At 40.9% G+C, this 17,050-nt stretch overlaps 1 pseudogene; it reads right to left on the bottom strand.

The window, feature by feature from the left end:
* Positions 1-8,971: 8,971 nt before the first annotated feature.
* On the bottom strand, positions 8,972-10,103 carry LOC103225031 (protein SET pseudogene; annotated as a pseudogene).
* Positions 10,104-17,050: the final 6,947 nt, after the last annotated feature.

The following is a 17,050-nucleotide window of genomic DNA, read 5'->3' as shown; positions in this document are numbered from 1 at the left end:
CAAGAACAGGAAAAAGAGAAGAAAGAGAATGGAACCAGGATGTGGCTTGGGACTTCAGGTGGAGGAGGTGGAGGATAATCCTGCAGCGCTGCATTTAAGGAGGAAGCTGGGAAACCAAGACTAAGTTCAAAGACAACATAGTCAGAAACACAATTCTGGAGGCCTCCATTCAGAAGTGGGACCATGTCAAGGGTCCAGGTGGGTGTCAAGTGTGTGGGCTACTCATATTCAGGAGATCCAGTCATTTGTATCATAACCTCAGGTGTTGGAGGAGGTAGTAGGCAGAACTCCAAGGCCAAGGAAAAGGACTGAGCAAGACAAAATAACAGGCAGGTTTGGTCATGGGTAGAGAAGGGATTGGGTGAAACTTAGGGGCAGATCCCATGACACAAACCAACTTGCTATGGCGGAACCAAACTGTGACCTGGCTAAGTTGGGCAGATGAGGTAGGGAGAACATCTATTCAGGGATGGCTGTGGGGAGCTTCAGGTCTTAATGCACTGGCAAAGAAGGAGACTTTAGGTTTGGATTTTCACAAACCTCTCAAATTATGCAAAAAGCACCCGAATTTGCAAGAAAATTCTAACTATCACCAGAGGTTTGAGGTGAATTGCCTTAGGACTTGGAGTGGGCCAAGGTAGCCAGTAGGGCTTGTAGGAGGAGCAGGAGTTGGGGTCCATGTCTGAGAATTTCGAAGGCAGAGATAGGGAAAGTAAATAAATAAGATTAAAACTGACTCTGGGGTCTGGGACTGAAATCTGGGAAAAGGATTGTGAAGCAGTAGATTTGGACTAAGTAAGTAGTAAAAAACTTACTATTTCTCAGGTTGATTGGGGATTTTGCAGATAATGTGCATATATATTAATAATCAAGCCATTCTTCAAAATGTTGACGTAAGTGGCTTTAGTAAAGAGTCAGCTGGATAGGCTGACAAAAGAGATGATGCTGGAGTTTCTGGGGTGAGGAAACTCTGCAGGTAACCACTGACTTACAATTGTCCCCAAATAATTTTGCCAAATGCATGAGTTTCCTGCTCTTACAGACACTTCTTTAGATGAAAGCACTGACTTCTGAAGGTAATATTTACAAACACATGTAAGTACATTTAACCAGGAAGAACACTTCTGTAAATTATACACATTATCTTATCAAATTAGCTCATTACTATTTTAAAAGAAGATTCTCTAAGGGAAAAAAATATTTTTTAATTACCAACAAGAAATAAGAGTCTAGAACAGTGACTCCAAGATTTCCCTGTCAGAGACCCCTTTACTGTTTTATGCATTTCATCCCTTGCAAACATCTATATTAAAAGATTTAGTTATGAAATGTTGGAGTGCAATTTACTCATTTAGTAAGAATTCTAGTCTTAATCCCATCCACACATCCCTAACTTCTGTGTGCCAGACTTCTTTGTCCTGACTTGTTTATATTAATTTGATCTGGTAAGATAGGTAATCGAGTCAGGAGCAATAAATATATAGTACAATAGAGTGTAGGTCTACAGAAGATAGAGAAGAAGTAAGTGAGATTTTTAAAGGCCTGCCCATGTCAAAAATAACCAGAAAACTAATATTACCCCTTTTGCTTATGTATTTATTTTCTGCCCTCTGCTGTCATATTTAGTCTTGCCTCTAAACTAACTGATGGTTGCTACTCTGTGAAAGTCTGTTGACAAATTAAAATTTTTTCAAGGAAACATAATTGATTCCTATACAAAGGACATCACTGAAAGTGATTAATTCACTTTTGATAATCCTTCCCTTAAAAGAGCTAAAAGGAGCAGTGTATCTATTAGCTATCATGTTTCAAGTAAAAGAATCAAAATGTGAACAAACAAATAAACTAATCTGTTAATTTGGCAAAATTGATGAAACTTAAACAAGCGACTTTTTATCCCTTGAGTCTTGGTATAGTTTCTTGTTACTGTTCTGTCTAAGTATGTTCTGATTTCCATTATTATTTCCTCTATGAGCTCTGAATTATTTAAAAGAAAAATTGCTACAAGTATGAGATATTTACATTTTTTTTCGTGTACCCACCTTAACTCGGTATGATCTCAATATGCCTCTAAAGTAAGAATTGTACCCACTTTCCCGCTGGGAAAACTGAGGCAAGAGCAGCTAAGCTGCTCACCTAAGGGCAAGAAACTAGTTTGTAGTTGCTCTCTGGGGTATTTTGTCTCCTATCACAGGGACTCTCCTGAGCTAAGACAGGAAAGTTTTCCAAGATGTCCTGGTTATGTGTGGGCTTTCATGCTGTCCTTATCTACCCCCAGGCGATGAAGCAGGGACAACAGACATAAGGTATGTAGTTGGCCTGTCCTAGTCTCTGGCAATCTGTCCTCTATGGCTCTCATGGGCACATTTTGTCTTTCTGATCTTCTTCCTCAGAGTTCATTGTTCTTCCTAGTTTATCTTTCCTTCTCTATTTCTCTCTCCTTGTTCACTAAGAGTCCTATTTATATGCCCCCATCTGTCATTATTTTATTTTATTTCAATAGTGTTTGGGGGACAGGTGGTTTTTTGTTACATGGATAAGTTCTTTAGTGGTGATTTCTGAGATTTTGATGCACCCATCATTCGAGCAGTGTACACTGTACCCAGCATGTAGTCTTTTATCCCTCCCACCCCTCCCACCCTTCTCCCCAAGTCCCCAAAGTCCATTATATCATTCTTACGCCTTTGTGTCTTAATAGCTTAGCTTCCATTTACAAATGAGAATATATGATGCTTGGTTTTCCATTTCTGAGTTATGTCACTTAGAATTCCAATTCCATCCAGGTTGCTGTGAATGCCATTATTTCATTCATTTTTATGACTGAGTAGTAGTCCATGGTGGAAATATACCACATTTTCTTTATCCACTCATTGATTGAGGGGCATTTAGGCTGGTTCCTTATTTTCTGCAATTGTGAGCTATGCTGCTATAAACATGCATGTGCAAGGGTCTTTTTCATAAAATGACTTATTTTCCTCTGGGTACATTACCAATAGTGGGATTGCTGGATCAAATGGTAGTTCTACTTTTAGTCCTTTAAGGAATCTCCACACTGTTTTCCACAGTGATTGTACTAGTTTACATTCCCACCAGAAGTGTAAAGGTGTTCCCTTTTTACCACATCCATGCCAACATCTTTTTTTAATTATTTTAAAATTATGGCCATTCTTGCAGGAGTTAAGGTGGTATCTTATTGTGGTTCTAATTTACACTTCCCTGATAATTAGTGATGCTGAGCATTTTTTTTTATGTTTGTTGGCGATTTGTATATCTTCTTTGAGAATTGTCTATTCATGTCCTTAGCCCACTTTTTGATGGAATTATTTGGGTGTTTTGCTTTTTTTTCTTGCTGATCGTTTGAGTTCCTTCTAGATTCTGGATATTAGTCCTTTGTTAGATACATAGTTTAAGAATATTTTTCTCCCACTCTGTGGGTTGTCTGTTCATTATGCTGATTTTTTCTTTTGCTGTGTGGAAGCTTTTTAGTTTAATTAGGTCCCATCTACTTATTTTTGTTTTTTGTTGCATTTGCTTTTGGGTTCTTGGTCATGAACTCTTTGCTTAAGCCAACATCTAGAAGTGTTTTTCTGATGTTATCTTCTAGAATTTTTATGGTTTCAGGTCTTAGAATTAAGTCTTTCATCCAGCTTGAGTTGATTTTTGTAAGATGAGAAATGAGGATCCAGTTTCATTCTGCTACATGTGGCTTGCCAATTACCGCAGCACCATTTGTTGAATAGGGTGTCCTTTTCCCACTTTATGTTTTTGTTTGCTTTGTCAAAGAGCAGTTGGCTGGAAGTATCTGGCTTTATTTCTGGGTTCTCTATTCAGTTCCATTAGTCTATGTGCTTATTTTCATGCCAGTACCATGCTGTTTTGGTAACTATAACTTTGTAGTGTAGTTTGAAGTTGAGTAATGTGATGCCTTCAGATTTGTTCTTTTGGCTTAGTCTTGCTTTGTCTATACAGGCTATTTTTTTGTTCCATATAAATTTTAGAGTTTTTTTTTTTTTCTAGTTCTGTGAAGAATGGGGATGGTATTTTGATGGGAATTGCATTGAATCTGTAGATTGCCTTTGGCAGCATGGTCATTTTCACAATATTGATTCTACCCATCCATGAGTATGGTATGTGTTCCCATTTATTTGTGTCATTTATGATTTCTTTCAGCAGTGTTCTGTAGTTTTCCTTGTAGAGATCTTTCACCTCCTTGGTTAAGTATATTCCTAAGTGTTTCATTTTTTTTTTGCAACTGTTGTAAAAGGGGTTTAGCTATTGACTCAATTATCAGCTGGGTCATTGTTGGTGTATAGCAGTGCTACTGATTTGTATGTAATGCATTGATTTTGTATCCTGAAACTTTACTGAATTCATTTATCAAATGTAGGGGCTTTGTGGATGAGTCTTTAGGGTTTTCTAGGTATACAATCATATCATTGGTGAACAGCAAGAGTTTGATTTCCTCTTTACTGATTTATGTCTTTCTCTTATATGATTGCTCTGCCTAGGACTTCCAGCACTATGTTGAATAGAAGTGGTGAAAGTGAGCATCCTTGTCTCGTTCCAGTTCTCAGACGGAATGCTTTTAACTTTTCCCCAATTCAGTATAATATTGGCTGTGGGTTTGTCATAGATGGCGTTCATTACCTTGAGGTATTTCCCTTCTATACCAATTTTGCTGAGGGATTTAATCATAAAGGGATGCTGGGTTTTGTCAAATTACTTTTCTGCATCTATTGAGATGATCATATGATCATTGTTTTTAATTCTGTTTATGTGATGTATCACATTTATTGACTTGCATATGTTAAACCATCCCTGCATCCCTGGCATGAACTGATATATCATCAATTTATCATGATGTATTATCTTGATCATGATGTATTATCTTTTTGAAATGCTGTTGGATTCAGTTAGCTAGTATTTTGTTGAGGATTTTTGCATCTATGTTCATCATGGATATTGGTCTGTAGTTTTCTGTTTTTTATGTTCATTCCTGGTTTTGGTATTAGAGTGATACTGATTGCATGGAATGATTTAGGGAGGGTTCCCTCCTTATCTTTTGGAATAGTTTAAGTAGGATTGGTACCAGTTCTTCTTTGAATGTCTGATATAATTCAGCTGTGAATCCATCTGGCTGTGGACTTTTTTTATCTCGGCAATTTTTAAATTACTGTTTCAATCTCACTGCTTGTTATTGGTTTGTTCAATGTTACTATTTCTTCCTGGTTTAATCTAGGAGGGTTGTATATTTCCAGATTTTGTCCATCTCCTCTAGATTTTCTAGTTTGTGCACATAAAGGTTTTCATAGTAGCTTTCAATGATCTTTTGTGTTTCTGTGGTATTGGTTGTAATATCTCATGTTTCATTTCTAATTGAGCTTATTTGGATCTTCTGTCTTCTTGGTTAATCTTGCTAATGGTCTATCAATTTTGTTTATCTTTTCAAAGAACCAGCCTGTTGTTTCATTTATCTTTTGTATTTTTTGTTTCAATTTCATTCAGTTCTGCTCTAATCTTGATTATTTCTTTTCTTCTGCTAGGTTTGGGCTTGGTTTGTTCTTGCTTCTCTAGTTCCTTGAGATGCAATCTTAGATTGTCTATTTTTGTTCTTTCAGACATGTAAATGTAGGGATTTAATGCTATGAAATTTCCTCTTGGCACCACTTTTGCCGTAACCCATAGGTTTCGATAAGTCGTGTTACATTGTTCAGTTCAAATAATTTTTAAATTTCCATCTTGATTTCAATGTTGACTCGAAGATCATTCAAGAGCAGATTATTTCATTTCCATGTATTTATATAGTGTTCTGGGTTCCTTTTGGAGTTAATCTCCAGTTTTATTCTACTGTGGTCTGGGAGGATACTTGATATAATTTTGATTTTCTTAAATTTATTGAGACTTGTCTGTGATCTATCATATGGTCTATCTTGGAGAATGTTCCATGTGCTGATGAAAAGAATGTGTATTCTTTAGTTATTGGATAAAATGTTCTGCAAATATCTGTAAAGTACATTTTTTAAATCTTTGTGTTCTTTTATATACCGATCAGGAGCAAGATTCCTGATTGGTATACAGTGATGTATTTATTAAACATAGGCCTGTGCAGAAATTACATGCTATCCATCTAGATAGGTTATTACACTTTTGCCTATTGATGGAATGTTCCATTTATCAAGTTTTATACATCAAAAAGCTTTTGAATTTCATCAGACTGTCCATTAATTTACCTCTGAAAAAGTGGCACTTAATTTCAGCTACTATATTTTACAGCATTAAAAAGCTTATGCATTAGGGTGCCTCTCTGCACAATGGCACTGAGCAAACAGAGCTGGGTCCATTATCTTACCCAGATTCATATAGTCACACTTGAGAGCTTTATACCAGAGAGCAGGGACAGTTGCTGCTAGCCATCACAGACTTCTTACTCTGAGGGCCTATCTTCTTGGCCACATTTTCTATAGCCAGTGAAGACACGCCAGCAGCTGTCTCATGTATAACTTGGCATTAGAGCACCAGGTCTGTTGGATAGTGGTGGTGTGCCCGGAATTGGTGGGTTCTTGGTCTTGCTGACTTCAAGAATGAAGCCGCAGACCCTCGCGGTGAGTGTTACAGTTCTTAAAGATGATATGTCCAGAGTTTGTTCCTTCGGATGTTCAGATGTGTCTGGAACTTCTTCCTTCTGGTGAGTTCGTGGTCTTGCTGACAGGAGTGAAGCTGCAGACCTTCACGGTGAGTGTTACAGCTCTTAAAGGCAGCGTGTCTGGAGTTGTTCATTCTTCCCGGTGGGTTCATGGTCTCGCTGGCTTCAGGAGTGAAGCTGCAGACCTTCACAGTGAGTGTTATAGCTCATAAAGGCAGCGTGGACCCAAAGAGTGAGCAGCATGAGGATTTATTGTAAAGAGCCAAAGAATAAAGCTTCCACAGCGTGGAAGGGGACCCGAGGGTTTGCTGCTGGCAGGCTCAGGCAGCCTGCTTTTATTCCCTTATCTGGCCCCACCCATATCCTGCTGATTGGTCCATTTTACAACGAGAGCTGATTGGTCCGTTTTGACAGAGTGCTGATTGGTGCATTTGCAATCCCTGAGCTAGACACAGAGTGCTGATTGGTGCGTTTACAATCCCTGAGCTAGACACAGAGTGCTGATTGGTGTGTTTACAATCCTTTAGCTAGGCACAGGGTGCTAGACAGAAAAGTTCTCCAAGTCCCCAGTAGATTAGCTAGATACAGAGTACTGATTAGTGTATTTACAAACCTTGAGCTAGACACAGGTTTGCTAATTGGTGTTTTTTCAATCCCTTAGCTAGACATAAAGGTTCTCAAGTCCCCACTAGACCCAGGAGCCCAGCTGGCTTCAGCTAGTGGATCCCGCACCAGGGCTGCAGGTGGAGCTGCCCACCAGTCCCACACCAGGCGCCTGCACTCCTCAGCCTTTGGGCCGTCAATGGGACCAAGGTGCAGGGGCTGCGCGGGGCTCACAGGGGAGGTGCTCGTGGGGAAGGCGCTCCTGGGGAAAGTGCTCGTGGGGGAGGCGCTCGTAGGGATTCTAGCGGGGAGGCTCAGGCCACACAGGACCCCGTGACTGGGGAGCGGGGGGAGGCTTCCGCATAGCAGGCTGCAGGTCCCGAGCCCTGCCCCGCGGGGAGGCAGCTGAGGCCCCGCGAGAATTCGAGTGCAGCCCTGGTAGGCCAGCACTGCTGGGGGACCCGGCACACCCTCTGCGGCTGCTGGCCCGCCCCGGTGCTAAGCCCCTCACTGCTCTGGGCAGCAGGTGCCAGCCAGCCACTCCGAGTGCAGGGCCCACTGAACCACACCCACCCAGAACTTGGGCTGGCCCATGAGCGCTGCATGCATAGCCCCGGTTGCCGCCAGTGCCTCTCCCTCCACACCTCCCCACAAGCAGGAGGAGCCAGCTCCAGCCTCAGCCAGCCCAGAGAGGGGCTCCCACAGTGTCGTGACAGGCTGAAGGGCTACTCAAGCGCCACCAGAGTGGACGCCAAGGCCGAGGAGGCGCAGAGAGCGAGGGCTGCTAGCACGTTGTCACCTCTCAGTGGCAGGCACTATTATTTTATATTCTGGTAAAAGGCCAATTTTAAAAACTGCCACTTGGAGATAAAAATCAAGGGCACAATATACTTAGAAAGTATTGAGCAATCTGATATTCCCAACGATGTGAATACTTTCAAAAACCAATGGCAAATTGTACCCATGTTTTCCAGCTATGGAAATATTAATACATTGATTCAAATCCTGTTACTCAATCCACATAGCCCTGAGGTCATCCTGCAAAGTGCGTACCAAAAAAATACGAAGTTAGGGTGACAGTGATGTTATACAAGTCAAACTTGGAAGGTCATAGTGAGTATACCTATGCTGAGAGGAAAGCATCAAATCCTTTGTGTACACATTTAGTTTTATTGTAACAAAGCAACTTTTACACTTTTAACATTTAAAACTGAGTATCATCTTTCCTTTCCAGTGAAATAAAAAGAAAATTTCAAAATGAACAGGAACAAAATTACAATAGAGAATGTCAATTCCAAATGAGATCCTACAGGTTCTGCTGATTCTCCCATTGAGTGGGAGGGCTCAAGTCATCATTAGGAGAGAATTTCTTTTAAAAGTGTCATCTTAAACTGCAAGGATGTCTGTCAGGTATCACAATTAAACATGCCAAAGGAGAAGCCATGTTGTCAAAATGCCCACTTAACCACCCAAACATCTCAAACCTATCCTTTGCTGACCTTCTATAATGCCATTTTTTGAAGTTTTTTTTCTTTTTTTTAAACAAGAGAAAGTAGATACATGTTGGTAAATGCCTACTGTCCATATTCACATAGAGACACAGTGTACTTTCTTGAGCCCAATATACAGAGAAAGGAGAAAAAAAAGCTAGAATTCTATGCACTAATACACAGGGCCTAGCACTCTGCAGCTTCCAGTAGCACGAAGGGAGCAGGTTTTTCTTTTTTTCCCACAGAGCTTGGTGGTGTCGATTCCATCCAGTTTTGGTCAGACAGGAAGGGATAACAAAGCATTTTGAACAGAAAGGGGTAGGGACTCTTTTCCCATTGTATTATGCTCGAGTTGTTTCTCCCAAAATGAGTTGAAAGCCGTGGTTTAGAGAACAGACACCTCAAGAACAGGGTGAATGAGCACGAGGGGAAAAAAAAAAGACAGCAACTTGCTCCCAGGGACTGGAGAAAATTTTTAAAAAAGGAAGGTTGGAATCCATCAGTGTTCTGTTAGTCATTTTCTCCTTCATCCTCCTCTCCTTCCTCCCCTTCATCTTCATCTTCTTCACCTTCATCCTTATCCCCTTCTTCATCAATATCTTCTAATCCTTCCTCCTCCTCCTCATCATCATCATCTTCTCTTTCTTCATTATCCATATCAGGAACCAAGTAGTCTGTAATGGGTTTGGCCAAATATCATCTTTGATGAGCTCTCCTAACTCATCAGTACCTGCATCAGAATGGTCAGTAAACCAGGTAAAGAAGCTCTCCGGTTCCTCACGCTGCCTCTTTCTGCTGGCTTTATTCTGTGTTTGACTTGAATGTTTCATCAAATCCTTTCCGTATTTCCATTTGATTTCAGTGGACTTTGAAGATGGATCACCACTCTCATTCAGATGAAATACTTTGGAGAGAACTTTATTTTCAAAGTAAGGATTTTCATCAAAATAAAAATCTATTCTGTTACCTGATTTAATATCTTCAAAATCTGTCACTTCAACTCTGGTCAAATAATGCAGTACCTCTTCGTCCTCCTCCCCAAGCAGTACAGACACTTCTGAATGGTTGACAAATATTGTTACCCCAAAATGTGGGATTTGGCGATCAATTCTGACCTCTTCCAAAAAAAATGGTTGGCAGAGTTTGTTATATTTCTGTTCTACTTTCAAAATCTCCTCAACGGCTTGTTCATTAAGTCTGTCCATTTCATTTTGTACTTCATCAATGTGTTCAATTGCTTCTTGCTGTTCTTTCTCTCCCTTCTTCGGCAAGCCTGCAGAGGCCGTTGTCTCCTCCAGTCTCCGAGCAGGAGGTGGTCTTGGTTTCTTCTTTTGAGGCAGGAGTGGAGACTGGCGTTTGGGGGCCATGCTGCAAGGAAAGTCCAAGAACCAGACCATGAATCTCCTCGCTTGTCCGGAAACAGGTAGAACTGTTAAGTCCATTTATTCTAGGGTATAGATTAAGTCCACTGTTTCTTTGTTGATCTTCTGTCTTGATGACCTGACTGGTGCTGTCAGTGGAGTATTGAAGTCCCCCACTAGTATTATGTTGTTGCTTTAAAGTCTGTTTTGTCTGATATAAAATGTGCCACTCCTGCTCGTTTATGGTTTCCATTTGCATGGAATATCTTTTTCCACCCCTTTACCTTTATGCAAGTCCTTATGTGTTAGGTGAGTCTCTTAAAGGCAGCAGATACTTGGTTGGTGGATTTTTATTCATTCTGCCATTCAGTATCTTTTAAGTGGAGCATTTAGGCCATTTACATTCAACATTACTGTTGAGATGTGAGGTACTGTTCTATTCATCATGCTAGTTGTTGCGCAAATACTGTTTTTTCCCACTGTGTTATTCTTTTATGAGCCCTGTGAGATTTATGCTTTAAGGAGGTCCTATTTTGTTGTATTTTGAGGTTTTGTTTCAAGAACTCCTTTTAGCATTTCTTGTAATGCTGGCTTGGTGGTAGTGAATTATCTCAGCATTTGTTTGTCTGAAAAATACTTTATCTTTCCTTCATTTATGAAGCTTAGTTTTGCTGGATACAAAATTCTTGACTGACAGTTATTTTGTTTCTATAGGCTAAAGATATGACCTTGATCCTTTCCAGCTTGTAAGGCTTCAGCTGAGAAATCTGCTGGTAATCTGATTGATAGGTTTTCCTTTATAGATTGCCCAGTGCTTTTGTCTCATAGCCCTTAAGATTCTTTCCTTTGTCTTGACTTTAGATAACCTGATGACTATGTGCCTAGGTGATCATTTTTTTCTGATGAATTTCCCAGAGTGTTCTTTGAGTTTTCTGTATTTAGATGTCTAGATCTCTAGCAAGACCAGGGAAGTTTTCCTTGATTATTTCCTCAACTAAGTCTTCCAAACTTTTAGATTTCTCTTCTTCTTCAGAACACCAATTATTATAAGTTTGGCCATTTAACACAATTCCAAATTTCTTGGAGACATTATTCATTGTTTTTTAATGCTTTTTTCTCTGTCTTTGTCTGATTGGGTTAATTTGAAAACCTTGTCTTCGAACTCTGAATTTCTTTCTTCTACTTATTGTAATCTATTGAAACTTTCCAGTGCATTTTGTATTTGTCTGAGTGTGTCTTTCATTTCCAGAAGCTTTATTTTTTATTTATGATATCTATTTCTCTGGAGAATTTTTATCCATATCCTGTGCTGTTTTTAATATTTCTTTAAGTTGGTTTTCTGTGCTGCCTCCTTGAGTAACTTGATAATCAACCTTCTGGATTCCTTATCTGGCAATTCAGAGATTTCTTTTGGGTTTAGATCCATTGCCAGGGAGCTAGTGTGATCTTTTGTGGGTGTTATAAAACCCCATTTTGTCATATTACCAGAATTAGTTTTCTGGTTCTTTCTCATTTGGATTGACTATTTCATTGGAAAGGTATGGAATCCAAGGCCTGCTGTTCAGATTCTTTTGTGCTATGGGATGATTCCTTGATGTGGTGCTCTCCCCTTTCCATTAGGGAAGGGACTTCCTAACAGCCAGACTGCAGTAATTGTTATTGTTCTTCTGAGTCTAGCCAGCCAGCGGTGCTACCACACTCCAGGCTGGTGCTGGGGGATGTCTGCAACCTGTGATGTGGTCCATCTTCATATGTCTCAGCCATGGACACCAGCACCTACTCTGGTGGATGTGTCAAGGGAGTGAATTAGACTCTGTGAGAGTCCTTGGTTGTAGATATGTTTAGTGTGCTGGTTTTCTTAAATACTGGTTATGCTAGTAGTGACATTGTCACATGGACAGACTCAGGACCTCTAGTTAGCCAGAATGTTGCAGGTGGTGGACTTAGCTGTTGTTTTCTCCTTCCTGTGAGCAGGGTTATTATGTCATGTGTTGATAGAATGTCCTGAGCTGGTTTGCCTCCAGCCAAGCAGTGGCACTTTCAAGACAGCACCAGCTGTGGTAGTAGTAGGGAGAGGTAAGCTTGCCCTAAGTTGGCCAGGGTAAGTATTCTGGTTTCTCAGGTGATGGATGGGGCCATAAAGTTCCCAAGAGTTTCTATATTTTGTGTTCAGCTACCAGGGTGGGTAGAGAAAAAATATCAGGTGGGGGCAGGATTACATGGGTCTGGGCTTAGACTGTCCTTGGGTGGGGATTGCCTTGGCTGCTGTGTGGGATTGGGGGTGGTTCTCAGGTCAACGGCGTTGTGTTGCAGAGGGGATTATGGCTGCCTCTTCTGTGTCATATACTTTGCCAAGGAAGTAGGGGATAGCCTGTGGTGAAAGGTCTCACCCAGCTGTCATGCAGTCAGTGAGTCTGGTCTTATTCCTCTAATGCCCTACTCAGAACTTGCCCCAGGCTGTAAGCTTTCCCACTGAGAAAGCAAGCACAATTTTCCCTGTCTGTCCACAATGTTGGTGTTGGCTCCTCTGCTCATATCTGCAGCAGTTTTGCCCCCCAATTTGCCCCCCAGATTCTGCTCAAGAAAATTTGTGCCCTGTTGAAATTATTACAAATTTCCATTGGAAGCTACTTGCACCCTGTGACCCCTCCCTAGTTCTGCTGGCTGCCTTCCCCAAAGTCCACTGTGAGATATAGTCAGAGATGACTTCCCTGGGTTTGAGCTGGAGACTGAAAGTGCCTTTAGGCTTTTCCCACTGCTGCTTCTACTTTTATATTTTGTGTGGCTCCCTAAATCTGTTTCAGCTCTAGGTAAGGTTAAATCCTTCTCCAAGGATCTAGATTTTCAGATTCACCAGTGGGGATGTGTATTTGGAGGCAGGTTTTTTCCCTTTCACACTTTGGGAACTCACAGTATTTTGCTTGTCTTACAGAATTTGCAGTGGTGTACCTCTTCTTTCAAAGGATTTATGAATTCTTTCAGTTTTCCTGGTACATTCCTGCCACGGTTCTTGGAGCAAAAGTTTACAGTGTGAGTCTCCGCACACTGTTCTGTCCATCTAAGTGGGAGGTACATGTTAGCCCTGTCTCCTATTCACCATCTTTCTCCTGATCTCCAGGATATTTTAATTCTGTTATTAATTTCTCATTTAATTGCTTGGTAGTCAGAGAATATAATTTGTGTAATGCCAGCTCTCTGATACTTGTTGACTTTCATCTATAGCTGAGACTACATTAATTTGTGTAAATATTCCATGCGTGTTTGAGAAGGAAGGTCCAGGTGAAAGTTCATTCCCAGAGAGGATTAGTGATTTTTTCTGCAAGGTGTTTGGGCCCTCCATTAGCCTGAGTTTATTCTAAAATTAATTCTCAATGAAAATATGAATTTGTCCTGTAAATCCAAAGGAAGGCGACTTTGTGGTTTCAGAGTCTCAGGGATATTTTTTCAATTCACTCAGTGCAAAGGTTTAGGAAGTTTCTTTGCTGTCTTCCCTCTATGGCCTCCTTCATTTATCCTTTCACTGAGCTTTTAGCCATTGAACTCTTGGCTTTAGGTGGGCATCTTCTGTCAGACCCTTGGTTTGGTTGGCTTGAGGCCTGAGTGGCTAACAGAAGAGTCAGGAGACCTGGGATTGCAGACACAGAGGCAGCTTGTCCTTATCATCCCTTCACCTCTCTAGATTCCTGTTTTTACCTGCTGTTTAACATCTGGAGATATTCCTTACCTTCTTGCAACTAATAATGAATTTTTTAAAGAAATTTAAAAGTATCCACCTCATTTTATGACTTTTTGTGGGCATTTTGATGACATATCTAGTCATAAAACCCAATAAGATACTTAGAAAGCCTGAAGGAGATTCTCAAATTCATGACTTTCACAGACGCCAAGGTGTCATGGGCTCATGGAAGATCTGGAACTGTTGCTCTATAGCAGGATTATTCAAGCTTTTTCCATGACTTACAGGAGCGTTCTTTGATACAGCTACCCAGTACACATGTGTGTATGTAAAACAAGAAATTCACAATACCTTAACACCCTTACTAAGCCTGATGAATTTTGATATTTTTCTGTTCATTTAAAAAAAAAAAAAAAAAGCTGATTAAGATCCATTCAATTGATTTCATGACTCTCTGTGGTCCATGAAAAATGCTGGTCTAGAACCTGAACCATCACCTCTCTACACATGGCCAAGATCCTCCAGGTGGAGGCAGAAACACCAGCAGAAGCACAGGTGGGGACAGGTGGGGACAGGTGGCAGGCCTTGCAGTGATACACAGTCACCTCCTTGCAGTGGTGCTCACGCCTGGCCCTGGGTATGAACAGGTCCTTGCAGATTTTCCATTATCTATGACAGAGACATGGGGAAAAGTGGAAAAGATCATATTCCCTTTTTTATATCAGACGTGCTTCACTCATTTAAGTAGCAGACTGGCCTTGTTTGGAGTTTGTCACCCAGAAAAACTGAAAACAGTTATTTTAATGGAAAATCATAAAAATCTACAGCTCCAGTGCCATGGTAAATGCCTAAGCTGCTCAGCCTCAGGATGAGAGTCACAGGGCATGCTGGGGCCTTGGTTCCTGGAGACTTTTCCTCCCCTTCCCCCTGCCATCCCCTAAACATACAGGCAATAGCAATTCTGGAGTTCAGTTCATTCCTGGGAAGTCTTCTGAGATCTTCTGGTTTAAAACAAACAAACATTTCTGATATCTCCATTTTCAAAAAGGTATTATCTCTTGATTTCTAGATGTTGGCTCATTTTTTTCTTTTTGAAAGCACTGTGCAGGCCAAATCTAACTTCCTGCAGGCAGAACATGGCCTGTGGGCTAACAGTTTGAGACCCCTACACTAGATGGCTTAACATACATGTTATTATATGGCTATGTTATATATATTATATAATATATGAACGTGTTATATGTCTATGATATAACCTATGTATGTTATATAATAACAAACATGTTATTCATATAGAAACTTAGAGTAATTTAGTAAATTGGGGCAAAGATTTTTTGTGTGGGGCATAAAAATATCTGAATATCTGGTTTCTAATAAATGCTGCCATTTCTCTAGAGATCTAGGGTTAAAATGTCAGCTTAGTACAAAGGTAGGAAAGTCTGCCAGTTCAACTGATGCTCCCCCAGCAGGGAAAGCCAGGCTCCCTGTTATCACAACAAGGCAATCCTGGTGATAAACTAGACATAATGTGCACACTGGATTAGATTCTTGCCTTCCCTTGTCTGCCCCCACTACACACACAAATCTGTACTGTGAATACCAAATACTGATCATTTCTCTGAATAACCTAAATGTCCACGGGATTTTCACCTTATAATATGTTGGAGTGTAAAAGTCCCCAAGAGCTACAGAGATTTGCAGAGGAAAACATTCGCTCTGCCTTGGGTCCTCTGAGTGATGCTTGTGTTGCTGAAACCCGCGCCTTAGTGATGCTGATTCGGGCTGCATTTCGGTGCCGGCCTCTCTCAAGTGATCCAGGTAATCTGAGCTCCAGAGGCCTCTGGCCAGGCCATGCAGCCGGAAGGAAGCCATTTCCTTTCCCTTGGAGGTAATGCACATCCACGGGGCAAGGCCACATGGTTCAAAGGCCAGCTTCACCTTTTGCATGGGGGTGACACAGGCCTGGCAGGAGCCCTTTGAAATGCCAGGGCAGGCTGTAGGCTGACTGAGAGAGCACTCAGCCATGCAACAGCTGGAACCCATTAAGGCTGGCAATTTTTGCCCAAGGGACAAAATTGCCTTTACATTGGCAAGGCCAAGGACTTGGCTCACACTTGACTGATGTTTGAAAAGAGATGCTTCAGGGAATTTGAGGCAAAGGAGGTGAGACTGTCCCCTGGGGTCCCGTTTCACACTGGAGCAATGTGCCTGTAGAAGTAATTAGGTGTTGCGCTGATGGGCTCCCCATCAACTTAACGACACTTCGCTGTGTCCAGGAATGGTTGTCCACAGGGTGGAGAGCCATTCTGTGAAAATTTCCTTGAGGGTAAATGGCCTACACACAGAGAAGGGATTCAAACAAGAATGATGATGTGGTTTCCCTCCTGTTATTATTATTTTAAATGCTAATACCATCAGTCCATACTATTTAATCTGTGTTTAGAAAAAAAAATACAGTACATATTTCTGAGGGTGTTTTATTCTGATAATTTTTCTATTCCTTCATTCACAAATGCACACATAATTCTTATAAAGTCATTTTTAAACCATAAATGTATTTAAAAGTCAAAATTATCTTTTAATATAACTCCATATCAAATATCATTTATGAGCATGATTACATTCTAGTAAGATAGCTATGGCAAAAGCCTGAATATGAAACAACGTATTTTCTTCTACAAAGATAAGCTGTAGGGTACAGAGCTGGGAACTGGGAGCCACAGTTCTGGTTCCAGTACTGCAAGATGCTTGCTAAAGGCAGAGGCTGATGATCAATTAAGTTCAGGAATTGCTGTGCCTCATATTTCATTTCTGGAGATTGATATCACATATTAGCATATTAAGATATATCAAATTAAGGAAGCTAAAAACTTTTTCCATATTCCTTTGCTACTGTGATTTCAAATGGATTTAGATTTCATCAATTAGTTGCACTAGTGCAAGATTTGAGTCCAGAAGTAGTCGGAGGAGAGGTAGTGGGGTATGAGGTACCAGATATAGCAGATATAGCAGATACAGAATGACTACGGAGCCAAGAGTTCTGGCAATGACTTCTAGTCCCTGGATTCACAGTATTGTGGAGTATTTCTGGGACAGTTGAAGAGGCATGCTTGCAGAGGCAGCTTCTTGATTCTCAGATTTAAGGCAGTTCAGTCCAGCAGTTGCCACGGCAGATTGGAGATTCCCAGCTCACTGACTATAGCAAGGGCAACAGTTCCCTTAGCCTGCCAGTTGGGCAATGTTATGCTGAAAGTCATTCCTAAAATCCCATCCTAAA

The sequence above is a fragment of the Chlorocebus sabaeus genome, chromosome 4 (assembly GCF_047675955.1).
Source record: "Chlorocebus sabaeus isolate Y175 chromosome 4, mChlSab1.0.hap1, whole genome shotgun sequence".
Classification (NCBI taxonomy): Eukaryota; Metazoa; Chordata; class Mammalia; order Primates; family Cercopithecidae; genus Chlorocebus; species Chlorocebus sabaeus.
This window is presented reverse-complemented; position numbering and strand designations above follow the sequence as displayed.